The sequence below is a fragment of the Euprymna scolopes genome, chromosome 36 (assembly GCF_053919585.1).
Source record: "Euprymna scolopes isolate OS-2025 chromosome 36, ASM5391958v1, whole genome shotgun sequence".
In the NCBI taxonomy this organism is placed as follows: Eukaryota; Metazoa; Mollusca; class Cephalopoda; order Sepiida; family Sepiolidae; genus Euprymna; species Euprymna scolopes.
The window spans coordinates 39,231,450-39,251,286 of NC_136517.1; the positions used below are offsets into that span (position 1 = coordinate 39,231,450).

The 19,837-nt window shown below is 33.9% G+C and overlaps 1 protein-coding gene across 6 annotated transcripts in view; it reads left to right on the plus strand.

Annotated features, from left to right (window-relative positions):
* The window catches only part of LOC145260423 (homeobox protein six1-like), a 1,097,433-nt gene that overhangs the window by 358,582 nt on the left and 719,014 nt on the right, over positions 1–19,837 (plus strand). The window lies entirely within an intron of this gene.

A 19,837-nucleotide genomic window follows, 5' to 3' on the forward strand; every position in this document is an offset into this window, starting at 1 on the left:
GTTTGATCTGACAGAACGTTGGTTCATTAAAATTGTGGGGTCTGCGTACGCGTCGGGTCCACAAAGTATGGAAATAAAAAAATTAAAAAAAAAAAAACGTTTACAAGTGTTTTTGATATAGATGTACATAATAATACTTTGATAAGTATGTGTTAACTTAAATAAGGATGGTATAATAAAATTGTGGGGTCTGTGTTCGCGCCTGGCCTCCATAGAATGGAAATAGGCACAAACTTTAATAAAGACTTTTCATACCTATCTGCGTAAATATACTTTGATAATTATGTTTCAGTTTGAAGAAATATGGTATAATAAAATTATAGGGTGCTCGTTCGCGCCTGACCTTCATAGAATGGAAATATGTCACAAAGTTTAACAAGGTTATAAGTGATAAGTGTTTCAGTGTGAGCAGGTATGGTATAATAAATTATGGGGTTTATCTATTTTATTTTTACTTCCATCATATTTTGCTTTGGTTTTGATATCCCCAAATTGGAAGCTATCTCTTTACAACCCTTCCTTTTCATAACCTATCATACTTTCATAAATCAGAGTCCATTTTCTGTTGGCTATTTTTGAACCCAGTCAACGACGATTACTTTTCTTAGTATATATATATATATATATATATATATATATATATATATATATATATATATATATATATATATATATACTAGAAGGGCCCGTGTACCGGCTTTGCGCCATCGGAGTATGCCTGCGCCCCTATCTGTACAAAGAAAGTACAATGAAACTACAGTTGTTAGTGGTAGCCACTGCCGGCCCAGTGTAATAGGGGGGACTGGCGCCCGGGGACAAAATAAGTGCACCGTGACGTAGTACCGACGCATTTCATATATATTAATATGTGTAAGAAAACACAACCAGTGTGTTTTATGGTGAAAGATATCAGATTTGTTGATGTTTTAAGAAAGGCCTGGTCAGTGTCGTTGTCGTCGAAAACGTCGGCGTTATGTTTGTTTATGTGTTTAGAAAAAAAAGTCTTAGTATAAACTCGCATGTATTTGCAAGGTAAACTCTTTTTTTTCTTTTTTTTACGCAGGCATCACCACATTATCAAGGCCAAGATGCAACTCAAGGATAAGGGTTTAATAGTGTACAGTAGAAATTGGACAATATAGTAATCATTAGTAATGAAAATTCGGTAAATTTGTTAACTTATATGGAACGGCTCATCAAGAACTTATTTACGTTAGACTTGAAGACAACCATATTGTAGTCAGCCAGAAAGCAGGAAAACAGAAGACAATTCCACAGGCGTGCAGTTCTAAGAAAGAAGCTTTGTTCATGGAATCTACGTTTAGGTTTAGGCACAGATAAAAAGTGGGGGGGGAATAATTGATAGTGTTTTCAGCTAAACGAGTATTTTTTGTGAAAGTTTGGCGAGGGGGGGCCATAGACTGAAGCTCAGTCGAACATTTTCCATGAAAATTACGATACATAAGAGACAAACTCGCAACATCTCTTCTGTGAGATAGAGGTTGCAGCGAAGAGAAAACGACATCTCCTACGAGGCTACAAAGTCTATTTTGAACAGTATCAAGGCAGGACAAGTCCTTTCTAGCAACTCCTGCCCATATGTGGCAACAGTATTCCATCCTGGGATGTACCTGGCTCTTATATAGATAGAGAATTGCATCAGCAGTGAGCTATCTACTGGATTGATAGAAAGATCCCACCATTTTTCCAGCGGCCTTGGCAACAGATTTGATGTACGTGTTCCATTTAAGACCAGGAGTAATGGTCAAGCCAAGAAGCTTGTCAAAACTTGAGGCCTCCTGAAGACGAGAGCCATTCGTTTCAATTGATGCCAGATGTGGATCAGAATGTTGATGATATAAAGAGAGCAGCTTGGTTTTAGATGCATTAAAAGTAACCATCCACTCCTTTCCCCATTATACCACGTGCTCAAGATCAGAGGAGAGAGAATCGGAGAGAACTTGGTCGTTTACTGTCTTAGATGTGCTACCATAAATGGTAGTGTAATCAGCATAAATGTCTACAAATGATGTAAGAATGTGATTTGGAAGATCATTAATATAGATCAAGAAAAGAGTTGGGCCCAGGATGGACCCTTGAAGGACACCAGCATTAATACTGTGAGCTTCTGATTTTTGTCCCTCAACTACTACTCTTATGAACCTATCAGAAAGAAATGATTTAATACTTGAGAAGACATTTCCAGATATACCATAGCTAGAGATCTTGTAAAGTAAACCTTTATGCCATTACCCTATCAAAGGCCTTTGATATGTCAAGAGCAATTGCCCTAGAAAGGTTTCCTCCGTCGAGAGATTTGCTAATCCTATGAGATATAACTGTAAGCACATCTGCTGTAGACCTAGCAGAACGGAAACCATATTGAGTGCCACTAAGAAGGTTATTTTTGTTGAGATGGTTGATTACTTCTGTATTTAACACAGATTCCAGCAACTTACTCATGACGCACAGGAGACTTATTGGCCTGTACTGAGAGGGAGATGAGCGATCACCTGAATTCTTAAATACAGGGCATACTGATGAAATTTTCCAGGGTGACAACGTTTAAACAGTTTTGTAAATATTGGCTCTAGTTTTGGTTGAAGTTTTTTGAGTACTATAATTGGAATACCGCCAGGGGCAGTTGCTTTACTGGAATCAATGAAACTCTTCAATATAATGCGTAGTTTTTAACTAACACCAATGTACACGCAGTGGGTATTATGGTAAAATATTTTAGATTTTTTGATGTTTTGACGAAAGCGTCATCGTTGCCGACGAAGGAGTCAGCATTGTTTATGTTTCTGTTAGAATCTTAAATTTGATATCATATTTTAAAGTTTGTAATAGAAAGCAAGTAAATGGATTATATAAAGTTCGTTTGATGATATTAACAATGAATTAAATGAACTTGAATCTTGACGCAAAACTATCTCTCTAGGTGATGGAAGTTTTAATGTTAGTAGCGTTCGTTTATAACACGAATTCTTGTATTCTGGAATATGAGAATATCAGAGCACAGCGAATCAGAATGAATGGAATTAAGTAAAGGAGACTTTATTATTTATGAATGGAGTTTGGAAATATTATGTTATATCTATGCATTGATGAGACATTTACGATAAGTGTAATCACAGTAATTGTGGAATATGTAAATTTTGTCCGGTGTAAACGGAGAGCGGTGGTAGGACTAAATATTTAGATAGAAAAATAGAGATTGTTTCTTCTAAAATGTTGCGATTGTGATGGTGTTGCTCGTCCGGTCAATGTAGCATTTTATTATCACGACTGAATTTGTTTAAGATGCTGTTCGAAAGCTACATAAGAGAGTGGCTATTAAGGTAGATGTAGTGAATTTGAATGTTACATCTGTTGTTACAAGCCTACGATAGTTTAGTCCAGAGGGAATTTCTGCAGTGACTTAGTAATTATTACTTTAAGCAATACATATGCTGCTCCACATTTGGGGGTACACAATTGGTCAAAGGGAAAATTATTCCCAGCTCGATTTTAGGTAAAAATACACGTTCGTATGAATAATTGAATTCATTCCAAAAGAATCGCAAATAAAAACAAATAAATAACAACAACCCCACACACGTATATATATATATATATGTATGTATATGTATATATATATATATATATATATATATATATATATATATATATATATATATATTACATAGAAAAATGCAAGCATGAAAAGCAATTTTGATAAGATTAAACATGGAAAAGTAAAATGATTAGTTTTTAAACTGGAGAAGAAATAACAAAATATCATAGTAAAAATATAATAAATTTATAACTTAAAATATTGCAGCATTAGGATTTTAAAAAATCAATGTAACATTATGTACTTAATTTTTACTGCAATATTTAAGTTATAAGTTAATTATATTTTTTACAGTGATATATTGTCCTTTTTTCCAGTTTTAACAACTAGTCCTTTTACTTTTCCATGTTTAATCTTAACCAAATTACTTTTCATGGTCGCATGTTTCTATTGTCATTCATAATTTTTCCCGGCAGATTGAGACTTGCGCGAATTATTAGTAAGAGTTTTATATATATATATATATATATATATATATATATATATATATATATATATGTATGTATGTATATGTATATATATATATTGTTACGTCATCATCTCCGCTATTTCGAAGCGATTTGATGTAGCGTAACAGATTGTTATGCGATGGTAACTAGCAGCCAATCATAAATAAACTATCGCTACGTTCCTTAAAAATTCTGAGAATTTTTTAACAGTAATTTTCTCATAACTTTTGATTTACTGAACGGAAATTGACTTTTTAAAAATATATAGCTGAAAAGGTGATCTACAAACTGTAAAAATTGTTCGCAAGTTGGTCGTAAAATGAGTGAGCGGTGAAGCTTTAAAGCAGTTCTAAATAAGTAAAACTGACCCCTTAACCATATATTCAAATACTACCGTCTGTGAATGACATATAGTCTTAATAGTCAGATTATCAATATCTACGTATAGTACGGAAACTGTACATAAATGTATATGCATTATTCTCGATGACAATAATGATGATTTCCCTAGGAATAAAACAATAATTTCAGTGTAATTTATCTATAATATAAATATCACCGGTCTGTTTAAATGTATGCATGCATGTCTCGCAAAAAACTTTTGACAGGGGCGTCGGATGCCTAAAAATCGGTATTATTTTGATGCTTGACGTCTCGGACGCCAAATATCGAAAAATTGGCCAAAAACATTAATTCCATCATCGTAAACTTGGGTCGATTTTTTTTTTTTTCGCTGGCAAGTCATCATCACCGTTGAATTGACTTCCGGTCGCATCATGGAGACATCGGCTAAGACGTCAGATTTTCTTTCACTCTTTTTCGCCTTCGCGTCACGCGTACGAGTCTACCTGCCTCCTACCACTTTTTAACACCTCTCTTCACCTTGGCTGCCTACTGTTGTTTTGATTTCCTCTCCATGCTACTATTATTTTTTTACACCTTTCTCCACATTCACGAGTTCGAGCCTGCCTACCTACTCCTACTTTGAAAAAATTTGTTTTGCTCAACACACACCTCAAACACGAGGATAACGCCGGGAACCCAGGCTAGTTTAATATACGGCATCATCAGGTTGACAGAGCGGCGTCCGTCATATCACATTTGTTAAGCAACGTTGAGCCTAGTCAATATTAAAGCGTGTTATAATTTCGGAATACCAAGTGCTGTATGTGTTCTCCGTTTATCTCGACATTGTTTTCAATCAATCTTGGACATCTCCTTGGTAATAGGTTCAATAAGTACCGATTCAGCAAAGGTGTGGTTGAGTGAATGCGCAACTTTTTCCTCCAAATTACACGTGCAATTACTCTTGCAGGAGTATCTTTTGTCTCTTGAGACTGAACGGAGGCATCATTGAGTTTACTAGCCATATGTAAGCATGTTTAGGTAATGATATGTTTTTCGCCGCATTCATGCCACAATATTTGAATCAATACTAAAAGCATACATATATATATATATATATATATATATATATATGTTTTGAGAAAAATAGAAAAACCGAATGAAATTATTAAAATAATCAACGTTTCGTCCTTATTTCAGAGGACATCTTCAGGATATGTAAGTAAAAATGCAAGAAAAGAAAAAAGTCATAGATCATACGAAAAAGAGAACAGTTTTTGAGTCGGGAAGGACAAACATATGTGTGCATATATATATATATATATATATATATATATATATATATATATATATATATATATATATATATATATATGAAGTAATAATAATTTATGGCTGAACAAGCACACGATGTTGAGTCTTCTATGAACGTTTTTCTTGCATTATTATATTGTCATGTATTTTTTTTTATCTGAGCAAAGAATTTCTGATTTTTGAGAAAGAGTATATGCAAGAAAAGAGACGGTATTGACATAATAATAATAATCGGTTGTTTTAATAAAAAAACGTTATTAAACCTTCATAACAAAAAAGAGGTTCTCGTTAGCATCTCTAATTATACGTTTAACACTTCTACTTATATAAAAAAAATGCAATTTAAACAGTGGTCTTACAAATAACAAGCGAGAATGTGCCAATCGCTTCTGTTTTTTAAAAGAGCACACACACACACACACACACACATACACACTCACACAGTGAGACATGATAGAGTATGTAAGTACCTCCACTGGACCATCTGTAAAAAAATTAAGCATTCAATGCAGCAGCAAATCCTGGGAACATCAACCTGAAAGAAGGGTTAACAAGTACTTATATACCATACATTACGACCATGTAATCCCTTCGGCCACCTACCTTGAAAATGCTGATGTGAAACCGGGCATAGTTATATGGAATAAGTCAGAGAGAGTTGCAACCTTGGTTGAAGTGAGTGTTCCTAATGATGAAGCTGAAAGGGAGAAACAGACCAAATATGAAGGTCACATGTATGGTATGGAAAGAAACTGGAATCTTAGGGAGATATCAATCATACCACTTATTATCGGTGTCACAGGCCTTATGAAGAAGAACCTGAAGTCCTACCTAAATAATATTCCTGGTGAACCAAGTGCAAAAGAGATACAGAAAATTGCACTTAAGGAAACAACCAGGATACTAAAAAGAGTTCTCGGTTGGTTTCGATAAAAAGCGGGGCAATGTTGGCAGCTAGTTTGGCTGTCCCATATCCAACGGTACAATCTTCAAAAGAAGAAAAAAAAACCACACACACATATACATGTGTGTGTGTATGTGTGTGTGTGAGTTTATATTTTTATTTACAGAAAGTTTTGATGAGATAAGTACTCGGTACCGTCGGTTTCAAATCTGATAATAGGCACCGTTTTAGATACCCATATCAAGCTCTCTTCAGCCAAGGAATCGGAAACATATAGATATATTACAAGATCTCGTTCAAATCTCGTTTGCCTGAACAACTTAAAATTCAAATGATAATATTTTTTAAAAGTTCCCGTTTAATGTTTTGGACGCTAAATGAAGAACAAAAAAAAAAAAGAAAAAAAAAAGAAAACAAAACAGAAAGGGAAAAAGAAAAACAAAAACATGAATTTTATATACTTATAAATTTTTCCGTTATGTTTTATTTTAATATATTTGAACTTTATCGGGTCACCTTTGAAAATATTTTTTTTAATCTTTCATTTTAAACTCATTTTGGTCTCAACCGGAATCTTTTCTAATTAACTTTCAACCAGCCCGAGGGCAATAACCTTGCAATGTTCTGAAAACCAATTTCAAATTTGATAATAATATTTTTTTGTTATTATTTTTATTCAACTGTATTTTTCTTACTATATATACTATGTATAATAAAACATAGAAATAATGCGCCCTTATTTTCAGAATTTTCCTCACTCTTATGGAATACTGTGTTCCATATATGTATGTATATATATATATATATATATATATATATATATATATATATATTGCTTTGTTAATTATAACTATACATTGTATACAATATAATATTAAGTAATCAATAGAGAATTGACTCTATGATAATAAATACGAAATCTGTGTAATTTTAAATATCAGATTTAACCGGGTTTTGCTACCGGGCAACGCAGGGCGTCTCTGCTAGTTGTATCTTAAAGACACTAAGTAACAGTACATAGGTTATGACGAACTACCCATTCACTCGTAAGGGATCTTTCTGATTCTTATTAAAAAAAAAAACCTGAGAATCAATATTATCGTGAATTATCTGAGTACTTCAGTCGGCATTCCCCGCTGAGGGCGCGTCAGGCAACAACCGACAAACAAGCTGAGAAACAAGGCCTGGGAGGATAGGCCTGCTTGAGCTACCAAGGACACTTGTACTAGTCCGACAAAAAAATTAGACCATTTCGTTGGCCTTTCTGCTGTCGGACTGGCACAAGTGTTCTTGATAGTTCACCCTCCCAGGTTTTGCACTCCGGCTTTCGGGGGCGAGACAAGTTTATCGCTTGTTGTCTGGGGAGCCATCAGCGGGGAATGCCGACGGTTTTACTCAGGCATTTTTTGCAAAGCCACAGCGTTCTTCCTCTTTCGCACTGGCTCATTTCTCCACGTTCTGATCTTGTGTTACATCCTCCTAGAATCTTAGAGAGATATCAATCATGCCACTTATTATAGATGCCACAGGCCTTATAAAGAAGAACCTTAAGCAGATATCGACAACCTTTCTTTGTATTCACTTTCCTGTACAATATATTCTTTTCTACCTTAACCTGTTGTTCGCGTCTTTCTGTGTGACCTTTTCCTAAAGAGACAACGATTATGCGCGTTAAAGTAAGGTAAGGAATAAGTTATGATTGTTATATGTAAGTTTGATACAAACATTTATGAAGTTTGGTTTTGCTTCATCTTGTTTACAAAATACGCTTTCGTGTAAGTAAAAAAAGAGATGTCTAATCAGATGTGTATTTCACAGTAGAAAAAAAATTATGTCCTTATGTGAACTACTTATTTGATAAGTGATAGCTTATCAAGAATCAGTCACATCTGACCTGAAGTATTAATATATAGTATATATACACTGGACAGCTAGTTATTAGTTTGTAGCGATACTTTCGTATCATTTTCCACATCTGTTCTTTAATGAGGTACGATTAAGGATTAGACAGAATGATCACCCGGTCCACAGAAAAAAAATAAAATCAAACAAGCCAGAGACAATTATCGGCCTATTCTGGTTCTATGGTCCAGTCTGTTAGGTCTGGCTATTTAGTTTGAATAATGTATGGTTTGGTGACGTCTTGCGATGCTATTTTCCCAGGCATTGCCTCTTAGTTTGATGGAGGGGTCTTTTTTAAAAATTGACATTCGATTGAGATACTACTAATAATGAATACCAACATGACTGTTCTTGGATATTTTTATTAGTGATGGGACGATTCTAATATTTTTCCAGAATCCGATACAATTACCGATTCCGACCCCGATTCTTTATCAATCTTTAAATATTTAACTACGTAGTTGTTAAAATGAATACGTATTATCAACGTTTGAAAACCAAATCATGACGCAATTATACGTGGATAAACAATATTTATTGTTTAAAATGAATATATTTCGAAGTAATACTTCATCTGCAGCATTAATACTGAAGATGAAGTATTCGTGGCTTTCGAACGTATAGAATAGATATTCATTTTAAACTTTAATCGACGCTTTTAACACGGAATCTGCAACCTTAACTATGTTCTTGCTATTTTTTCCCCGATTACTGTAAAACACATGTTAAATATGCATATATTTTCTCAAACGTAAAAGCGTACTTAATCTATAGATTTAAGTTTTATTGGTATTTTAAAACCAATGAATATTCATTATCCTATTATTACTACTATCGGTGGAAAATTTTGCTTTAAACAAAACCAAATAAAAAAGGATAATTAAACAAGTCTGTTACCAAGGTCGCTGGAAAGATGGTAGGATCCTTCTACCGCTCCAGAAGATATCTCACTACTGATGCAATTCTCTATCTATATAAAAGCCAAGTACTACCAAGGATGGAATACTGCTGCCATATCTGGGCAGGAGCTGCTAAAAACAGCCTATCCTGCCTTGACAGAGTACAAAATAGACTTCATGGCTTAGTGGAGGATGCCCTTTTCTCTTCCCTGCAACCTCTCTCCCACAGAAGGGACGTTGCAAGCCTATCTTTGTTTTATCGTTATTTCCATGGCAGGTGCTCGTCGAACTCCAATCTCTGGTCCCCCCTCGCCTATCTTTCACGAAAAACACCCGTCTAGCTGAATCCACTGTCAAAAACTTTCCCCACTCTTTATCTATGCCTAAATCAAAACGTAGATTCCATGAACAAAGCTTCTTTCTTAGAAGTGCACGCCTGTAGAACTCTGTTCCGTCTGCCTGCTTCCCACCTGACTACAACCTGGATATCTTCAAGTCCAACGTAAACAAATTCCTGATGAACCGCCCCCTTAAGTAGACACTTTATTAAATCTCCACACTCACGTACTGTACTTACAATAACCCTTATCCCTAAGTGGCTTCCGGGCCTTGATAAGTGGTGACCACCTTGTAAAAAAAAAAAACAAGAAAAAAACGAATCGTTTTTGGAATTGAAAAATAGGCACAAGTTTCTCCGACTCCGATAGCGATCCGATACCCGCACAAGTTCCGATTTTTCTGTTTTCCCACCCGATTCCGATTAATCGTCCTAATATTTATTCTTATAACTATTTTTTGGTTGCCGGATTCATGTCTTCCTCGTGCTTACCCAACTTCGTGTCTAAGCTTGTTGCAAGTTGGAATCGAGTATCACACCTTTCATGATTTATTATGAGAAATGTCTATCATATCAAAGCAGAAACGCTGATTATTCTAATTAGTTTTTAGTAAATCTAATTGAGATTAAAAACATCAATGGCTGACAAGACTAATTATATATACATATATATATATATATATATATATTATATATATATATATATGTGTGTGTGTGTGTGTGTGTGTGTGTGTGTGTGTGTGTGTGTGCGTGTCTAAATTTAACTTCTGTTCTTGATTAAATTTAGACACAGGTTTACTTACTCACACAATACAAATATCACCTATAATAATTTATTCATATATATATATATATATATATATATATATATATATATATATATATATATATATATAAAGCTTTGGGAGGTTTTAACCTTTAAAACTATATGAATAACTTATTATTTAATTTTTATATCTTTTTATCATTCTTTGGAAAACTATTTAGTCAGTAAGTCATTTAATCACCCGCAATGGCTATATCAACTCGCTTCCTCGAATTCACAATAGCCCTATTTTTATGTCAGAAATCACCAGTTGTCTACCATGAAACACTGTTTGGGGCATTTAAAAAGAAGACACTATATTAAACCATAATCAAACACCACTTCCCTTAATCATAAGAACAAAAAATGTTCTGACTATTGGATCTAGTTTCTTGCTCCAGATTAATTTGTCTAACCCATTCATGTTATCAAAAAATATCTTCCTTACCTGTGACACACACACACACACACACACACACACACACACACACATATATATATATATATATATATATATATATATATATGCATCACACGCACACACACACACATATATATATATATATATATATATATATATATATATATATATATATATATATATATATATATATATATACCTTCAGTGCCTTCGGGAAACTTCGTCTTGTATGGCTCAGAATTTTGGATACTGTACAAAAGAAAAATTCAGCAGTTGAATTGTTTCACGGAGGTTTCATTCGAGAAATTTTTTTAAGTTAGTTTAAGCAACAAGATTGCAAATTTATAATTTTATTTTTATTTCGGACTATTATTCTCATCTTTATTAGTTGTTGTTTTTCATCTTTTATTGGTTTGTTTATTCACAACGTTTCGGCCAACTATTCACCCAAAGCGTGCCAGAGGTTTACTTGACCAAAAATGTGGTGAAACGACAACAACCACAGATGGCAGTGATGGCTGAGAATGCAGTTAGGAGATTCGAAGTTCCTATCCGTCGCGGTTACCACCTGACGAAGGCCAGAGGAATTAGTTGGCCGAAACGTTGTGAATGAACAAACCAATAAAAGATGAAAAACAACAACTAATAAAGATGAGAATAATAGTCCGAAATAAAAATAAATTAATATATATAATGCTCATATCAAAAATGAATTCCAATTAAGGAATAATATATATGATTGCAAATGCTGACCATTTTACCATGTAAGACGTTGATGGTATTGAATCCTTTGTCGTGAAATCACAGCTGCACTGAATTGGTCATGTGTTGCGTACGCCGGAGAAAAGAATTCCAAAACGGTTGGTGTAAAGTCAATTTGACAGTGGTTGCCGGACAGTAGACTGACTATTACTTAGGTACAAGGACAAATTAAAAAAGCAAACTCCGAGCTGCTGAAGTAAACCCCGCTGCGTTCCAAGACTCTGTGATTGATCGTAATGAATCGAGGTCTACATGCTTCAATAGCATTATGAAAAATGCAACATCAAACATTATCAAACCGCATCAAACTAAGAAAATAAAGTATCGTCCGCCGTCCCAGCCATGTACTCGAACACGTCACACTCTTGCACTATAGGTGGACTTCTTTCCAGATCATTATCTGGACTGTAATGCCATCTGCGACTCTCACACAGATTAAAATAGACAAAGTTGCAAGAACCTCATATGTTTAAATCGACAGCAAAGTCCATGATATATATATATATGCATATAATATATATATATATATATATATATATATATCTATATATATATTATATATATATATATATGGGGAGATAAAAATGAACAAACAATTCGTCTTCATTTCAAGACTTGTTCGGGTTACTAAACTGACGAAAATAAGATTCCAGTGCAATATGTCAAAATATACTTTATGTGAAAAAGACGTCGTTGTTCTATTTCAGAATGAAGAGTCGTTGGCATTCAAAATGTGTATAGTATTGTGGAGTGTGTGAGATTTAATCAAAGAATACCGTCATGTAGCATTTTAGATACTTAAAAAGATATGCAAATTTTGCTCTTTCTGGAATAAACATAGCCGTGATGATTCAAATGTACATATGCAAATGAAATGAAATGAACGTATCTTCATTTTGTTATTTATTGAGTTATATATATATATATATATATATATATATATATATATATATATATATATATATATATATATAAAAATTATTATAGGTGTATTTTTATTGTGTAAGTAAGTGAACCTGTGTCTAAATTTAATAATAAACAGAAGTTAAATTTAGACACATGTTAACTCACTTACACCATAGAAAATGTTACTTATAATAATTAATATACACTAGCGGGACCTGTGGAAATTTCACATGGGACTCATGTAATATATTGATGTTAGCATTCTGCAGATATTCGGCGTAAATGGAGACGCTCTGATATTATTGTAGCTATTTTGTTGAAACTGTAAAAGTATTTATCCAAGCTAGCAGGGACGCCTGGCGTAGACAGACCGTAAAATAAGCTTAAATATGATATTTTAATTCTTGTAGATTTCGTATATATTATTACAGAGTTAATGTTTTATCGACTTTTTTATATTATATAGTTGCGATTTCCAAAATAAAAAAATATATCTATATGACTTACGTTCCTTTAGCTATAATCGAAACTAAAACTTATGAAGAATTCCTGATAAAATTATTTTCCAAAATAGTAGATTACTAAGGTGCCATCAGCCAAAATCGAAACCGAAACCAATATTTATGAAGAATTTTTGATAAAATTATTTTTAAAAAAAAGTAGATTATTGGAATGCCATTAGGTATAATCGAAACCGAAACCAAAACTGATGAGGAATTCTTGGTAAAATTTTAATAAGAAAAATAGATGACTTAAGTGCCATCAGCTATAATCGAAACCGAAACCAAAACTTATGAATTCTTGGTAAAATTATTTATGACGAGAAATGGAAGTACAGTAAAATTTTTCATAAAAATAATTGACTTGAGTGTCATCAGCTATAATCGAAACCGAAACCAAAACTTATGAAGAATTCTTGGTAAAATTATTTATTACAAGGAATGGAAGTACATAACAATTAAACGACCCGAATGTAACCCTGACACAGAAAATAACACACACGCTGTGGTATTCATATATAGATATTCAGTCAACAGATAACGAAAAATATATATACTCGTTTCATTTCAATTACACATTCACATTAGATTTATAACGGCTATATCTATTAAAAAAATTAACATAAATACTATCGTATCTCATTAAATATCTAAACGCCTACATGACGTTCAAAAAATCTCTATAACTCAACAATGTTATACACATTTTGAAATTCTAACGACTTTCTCATTCTGAAATCGAACAAGGACGCCATTTTCACAAGTATATTTTCAAATGTTGTAATAATATGTTATTTTCTTCAATTTAATCAATCTGGAGAAATCTTGAAATAAAGACGAAACGTTGATGTTATTTCAAACGTAAGCGTGCCAAGCCTTTGATAGGGTATGGCATAAAGGTCGACTTCGCAAGATTGCCAGCTACGGAGTAGCTGAAAAATGTTATCTCAATTATGAAATCCTTTCTCTCTAATCGGTTTATAAAATAAATTGTCCATGAGCAGAAATTAGAAGCGCATGTCAACGCTTACGTCCCTCGTGGCTCAAATCTAGGCCCAGCTCTTTTATTGAACTCCCAGATAACTTTCTTAGATTATTTGTAGACATTCATGTAGACAACACTACCATCTATTGCAATACTTCAAAGGCAGGCAATGACAAACATATTTCTGATTCTCTTTCTTCTGATCTTGGCACGTGATGCAATCCGGTGGGGGTGGGGGAGTTGCTGATTATTTTTAATGCATCTAAAACCAAACTTCTCTCTTTCCATCACGAATGCTCTGACCCCCAAATGGCCCCTAATTGAAATGAATGGCTCTCGTCTTGTGTAAACAGCATGTCTTACAAGCTTCTGGGACTGACATTCACTCCTGATCTGAAATAGAACACATACATCAAATCTGTTCCCAAATAGTTGGATCATTCTACCGTTTCAGTAGATATCTCACTGTCAATGTATTTTTTTTATATCTGTATACGACTTGGGTATATCATAAAATGGAGTACTATTGCCATATCGCCTTAAAATGGAGTCCTGTTACCTTGATAGAGTTCAAAACCGGCTTCGAAATCTAGTAGGGGATGTGCTTTTCTCTTCCTCGAAAACTTTTTCCAACAGAAGATAAGTTGTGAACCTGTTTCTGCTCATGACAAATGCTCGTCCGATCTATGTCCCCTCTTGCCAATCTCTTATACAAAAACTTAACTAGCTACAACTAATATCAACAACTCCCACTCTCGATCTGTGCCTAAATCTAAAGGCAGTTTCCATGAAAAAGACTTCTTTTCTGCAACTGCCCACCTGTGAAACTCTGTTCAGATTGCTTGCTGACTACAATAAGGTAATCTTCAAGTCTAATGTAAACAAGTTCGTGTTCGGCAGCTTCTTAAATAATCAAATTCTCCACAATTAATGATTATCACACTACCACCTTACACTCATTAACCCTTGTCCTCAAGTTGCCTTCAAGCCTTGATGTGTGGTGAATTCCTTGTAAAAAAGAAAAGAAAAGAAAACAAAAAACACGGAAATGGACAGACGAAGCCTCTTGTCGAGATTAGTGGATAAATCTTAGACGGAAGAAAAGCAGTTGTTTTTATTTTGCTTATTTTCTTTGAAATTAAAAGTTTGAAACATGAATAAGAAAATGGCGTCCATGGTCTTTGGGGAGAAACAGGTGGAGGGGGAGATGGCGAAGCGGAATAGGAGAAGACGGCGACGGGAGAAGTTTGGTGTGAGGAGGATTCCGTGAAAGGGAGTATTTCTGGTCGTTCACACGCACGGCCCGGCCTTTTGGCCGTAGGAAAAAGGGCTGACCAATCTTTTCGGCTCGTTGTATTTGTTGACATAAAATAATAAGCTCTTTGATTGATCGTGTTGTTGGTGACCTTGTCGGAGAGATAGGACGGAGCTGCTTGACGGGGAAGAAAGCAGTGGGAGGCGAACTAATATACGGAAGTTTAAAGGAAAGAAAGAAAGAAAAAGAAAGAAGAAATGAACGCGAGAGAGGAAAAAAAAATGGACGAATATGGATGAAGTAGAGAACGATAAAAAAGAAAATAATAACGAAGATAGATGCGTAGGAAATAAAGAAAGAAACAGAGGAGGAGTAAAGATTAGAGGAAAAGGTGAAAAAAAAAAAGGAAAAAATAAAGAGAAACGCGTAATAGAAAGAGTGAAAGGGAGTTTGGGGGGCTTGTTTTACTATGAACATAGATTCGAAAAAGTTGTTAAAAAACAAATATATAACAAATAAATGTTATCAAAGGCAATATAAGTCACTTTTCTATCTAATTGGATACATTTTTAGTGTTTTTATTTAATATAAAATGTTTATTCGACTCGAAAAGCATACAGAACTTATCGATGTATTTGAAAAATACAAATGGCGGCGGACGCTATGTGGAACACGTTAAGTTTAGGAAAATGAGTTAAAACTGAAAAAAAACATACAAAATAATAGAAACCCACCGATTATATGTCAAACTATGTCACGGTAGCATATATTGAGTGAGTTTCTAAAATATTTTGTATATTTTTTAGTTTTAACTCATTTTCTTAAACTTAACGTCTTCAACATAGAGTCCGCCGCCATTCGTATTTTCAAATACATCGATAAACACTATGTATTTCGAGCAGAGTAATAATTTTACATTAAATAAAACCATTAACAAATTATCCAGTTAGGTAGAAATCTAACTTATCTTGCCTTTGATAACATTTATTTGTTATATATTTGTTTTTTTTTGTTTTTTTTTTTGGGGGGGTGACAACTTTTTCGAAACTATGTGTACAGTAAACCAGATCGAGATTCGATTAGGTTACGTGAGACACAATAAATAAATAAATCGAAGATAGTTGTATAGAAATAAAAAGAAAGAAAAAGAGGAAGTAAAGAGTAGGTAAAAAATTAAATAAAAAAAAAAGAAAGGGAGAAACAGAAAAAGAAAGAGTGATAAGGGGACTTAATTATGGATGGAAAGAAATGATGGTAAAAGAATAAGAATAAAAGTAGAGAGAGAAAACTCAAAGGTTTGTATAAAGAAAAAGAAATTTAAAAGAAATGGAAAACACAATTAAAGAAAGAAAGAAAGAAGGTGGGTGGCCACAAAGAAAAATGAAATCGATATCTATATATCTATGAAAGTGAACGTGTCTGTCTGTGTCTGTGTACATTTCCCTACGCAATAACTCTGTCAATTTTCAGTCTACAGACTCAAAATTTGATATACAGGGTACTGAGATTTGCGAAAATCTATGTGATCCGTTTTCGGCCAGAAATGTAGCTATTAAGAGGTCAAAGTTCAACGATTTGAGGACTCTACCAAACTCCTCCCCCAATTTTCGGTCTAAACACTTGTAATTTTAGATATAGGTTCCTTTGACATGGATCTAACTTAATAACTTGATTTAAGCCCAAAACAATAAATTTTAAGGGTCATAATAGGGGTCAAAGTTAAAAAAAAAATTGACCGCTTTTTTTTTTTTTTTGCTCAACATACACCTCCAAATACCCGGGCAACGCCGGGGACCCATGCTATTATCTATATAAGTTAAATTGTCTGTGTGTGTATACGTTTGTGTAAATATCCCTACCAAACTCCTCTGCCAATTTTCAGTCTAGAGATTCTAGATCTGACATAAGGCGTATTGAGATTTGGGAAAAATTTTTTAATCGGATTTCGGCCAGAAATTTGCCTGTCAAGGAGTCAACGATTTGACTTTTGAAAACTCTACCAAACTCCTCCGCCAATTTTAGGTCTAACCACTTGAAATTTTAGATGTAAGTTACTTGGACATGTATTCAACTTTTTAATTTGATTTAACCCCCAAACAATAAATGTTAAGGTGTCAAAATTGTGATCAACGTTTTACAAAAATTACCTCCGTAATCTCTACCAAATTACTCAGCCAATTTTTGGTCTAAACATTTGAAATTTTACATAAATGGTATTCAAACATTTTAAATTAGTTTTGAGGCTAGAATTTGGCTGCCAAGAGGCAAACGTTGAAAGAGTTGAACTTCGCAGATTCTACCAAACTCCTCCGCCAATTTTGGGTCTGAACACTTAAAATTTTACATGTATGTTACCTGGACATGGATCAAACTTTTTAATACACATATATATATATATATATATATATATATATATATATATATATATATATATATATATATATATGCACATTAATTTATGAAGTGTACAAAGGGTCCGAGCAAAGCGTGGCTGAACTGCTAGTATGATAGAAAGACGGGATTAAAGAATGAATATAAAGAAAGAAAGAAAGTACGAATGATGACTAATGAGAGAAAAAGAAAGAAAAAAATTAAATGATTTGTGTGAAAAAAATTAAATAAAGAAAGGGGGAAGACAGGGAAGAGAAAGACAATTAGAAAAAGAAAGTAAGAAAAAAGGCAAAAGATAAATGTATAGAAATTAAGAAAGAAAAGAAAAAAAAGACTATTGCAAAGGGAGAAAATAAAAAAGAGGTAAATCTAAAGAAAGAAAAAATATATTATTTAATTATTTTGAATGTTTCTTGAGATGAGTATTATTTATTCATTTATTTATTCATTGCGGACTATTATTCTCATCTTTTTAGTTATGTTTGTTTTTTACACGGTGGTCACCACTTATTAAGGCCCAGAAGCCACTCAGGGATAAGGGTTATTGCAAGTACAGTACGTTAGTGTGGAGATTTGATGAAGTGTTTACTTAAGGGGGCGGTTCATTAGGAATTTGTTAACGTTGGACTTGAAGACATCCAAGTTGTAGTCAGGTAGGAAGCAGGCAGACGGAACAGAGTTCCACAGGCGTGCAGTTCTAAGAAAGAAGCTTTGTTCATGGAATCCACGTTTTTATTTAGGCACAGATAAAGAGTGGGGGAAATTTTTCACAGTGGATTCAGCTTCGGACAACTATTCCTCTGACCTTCGTCAGGTGGTACCCGCAACGGGATAGGAACTCTGAATCTTCTGACTGCAATCTCAGCAATTACTGCCTTCCATAGTTGTTGTCGTCTCTTCACGTTTTGGCCAACTAAGCCTCTGGCCGGCTTTGGGTAGGATTGAAACCGCTATCTTCAGACAATGCTCATCTGGAACAGTAGAAATTCAACGTCTCTATCCACTGCGCCACGGGCCCCGAAGGGCGATCAACGTTGGATTTTTTGGTCTTATAAATCCACGTTTATATTTGATTTTCCATGGTCGGGTCCATACGGAATGGTATATTATTTAATTATTTGGAATGTTTACTGAGATGAGTATAATAATCCGCACTTTTGCTTGTGGAATTTCCCCTCTGCTCATTGTTTCTACAATCGAAACAATATTTAGAAATGTAAATGTAATTTTACCCAACACGTTGCTGCTCAACTCTCTACCCAGGTTCAAAATGATTTTTCGCATTTAATAACATTTATACAGACGACTTGGTTTTCTAAAATTTTCAAATTTAATCTCACGAAATAATGAATTTAAAAATACATAACACTAGCGGGGTGGAAGCGGCTTTGCCCGGGCGTAAAATACGCTTAAATATGATATTTTAATTTGTCTAGATTTCGTATATATTATTATAGAGTCGTGATTTCAAAAATAAAATGAAAGGAGGATTTGGGTGCCGTCAGCTAGAATCGAAACTGTAGCATGGAAAGCTGGTGACGTTACCACTGTAGCAACCTTACACATATACAAACAATTTAAAAATTAAAAATAAACTAAGATGATTGTACGAAATGTTTAACTATTCTTTTTTTTAATTTTGTCCCATTTTTGACCCCTTAAAACAATTTTAACCAGCTAAAGACCCATACAAGATCGGCCCGTAGAAATCCAATTATTTGAGACTCCTAGCGCAACTCTGCGACTTTTAGTTCTGAAGGCGCTAGAGTTTGAAGACAGACAGACAAACATATAGCCGTTTATATATAAGGTTACTCGGTTTTCAAAAGTGTTAAGATTTTACCTTAAAAAAACACTTTTTATGGCGTTTGTTTAAAGGTATTTGTTGCGTATTTTTTTGTTTTCGATTTCTTCACTGTTTACTATACTGTTAGATTATCATTTACAGTCACAGCGAAAATCGATTTCCCAAATCGAATTTTTCATTCGCTGTTTAGGGTGCTTTTTAGTTGTTTATAAGGTATCGACGTATAATATTTTCAGATC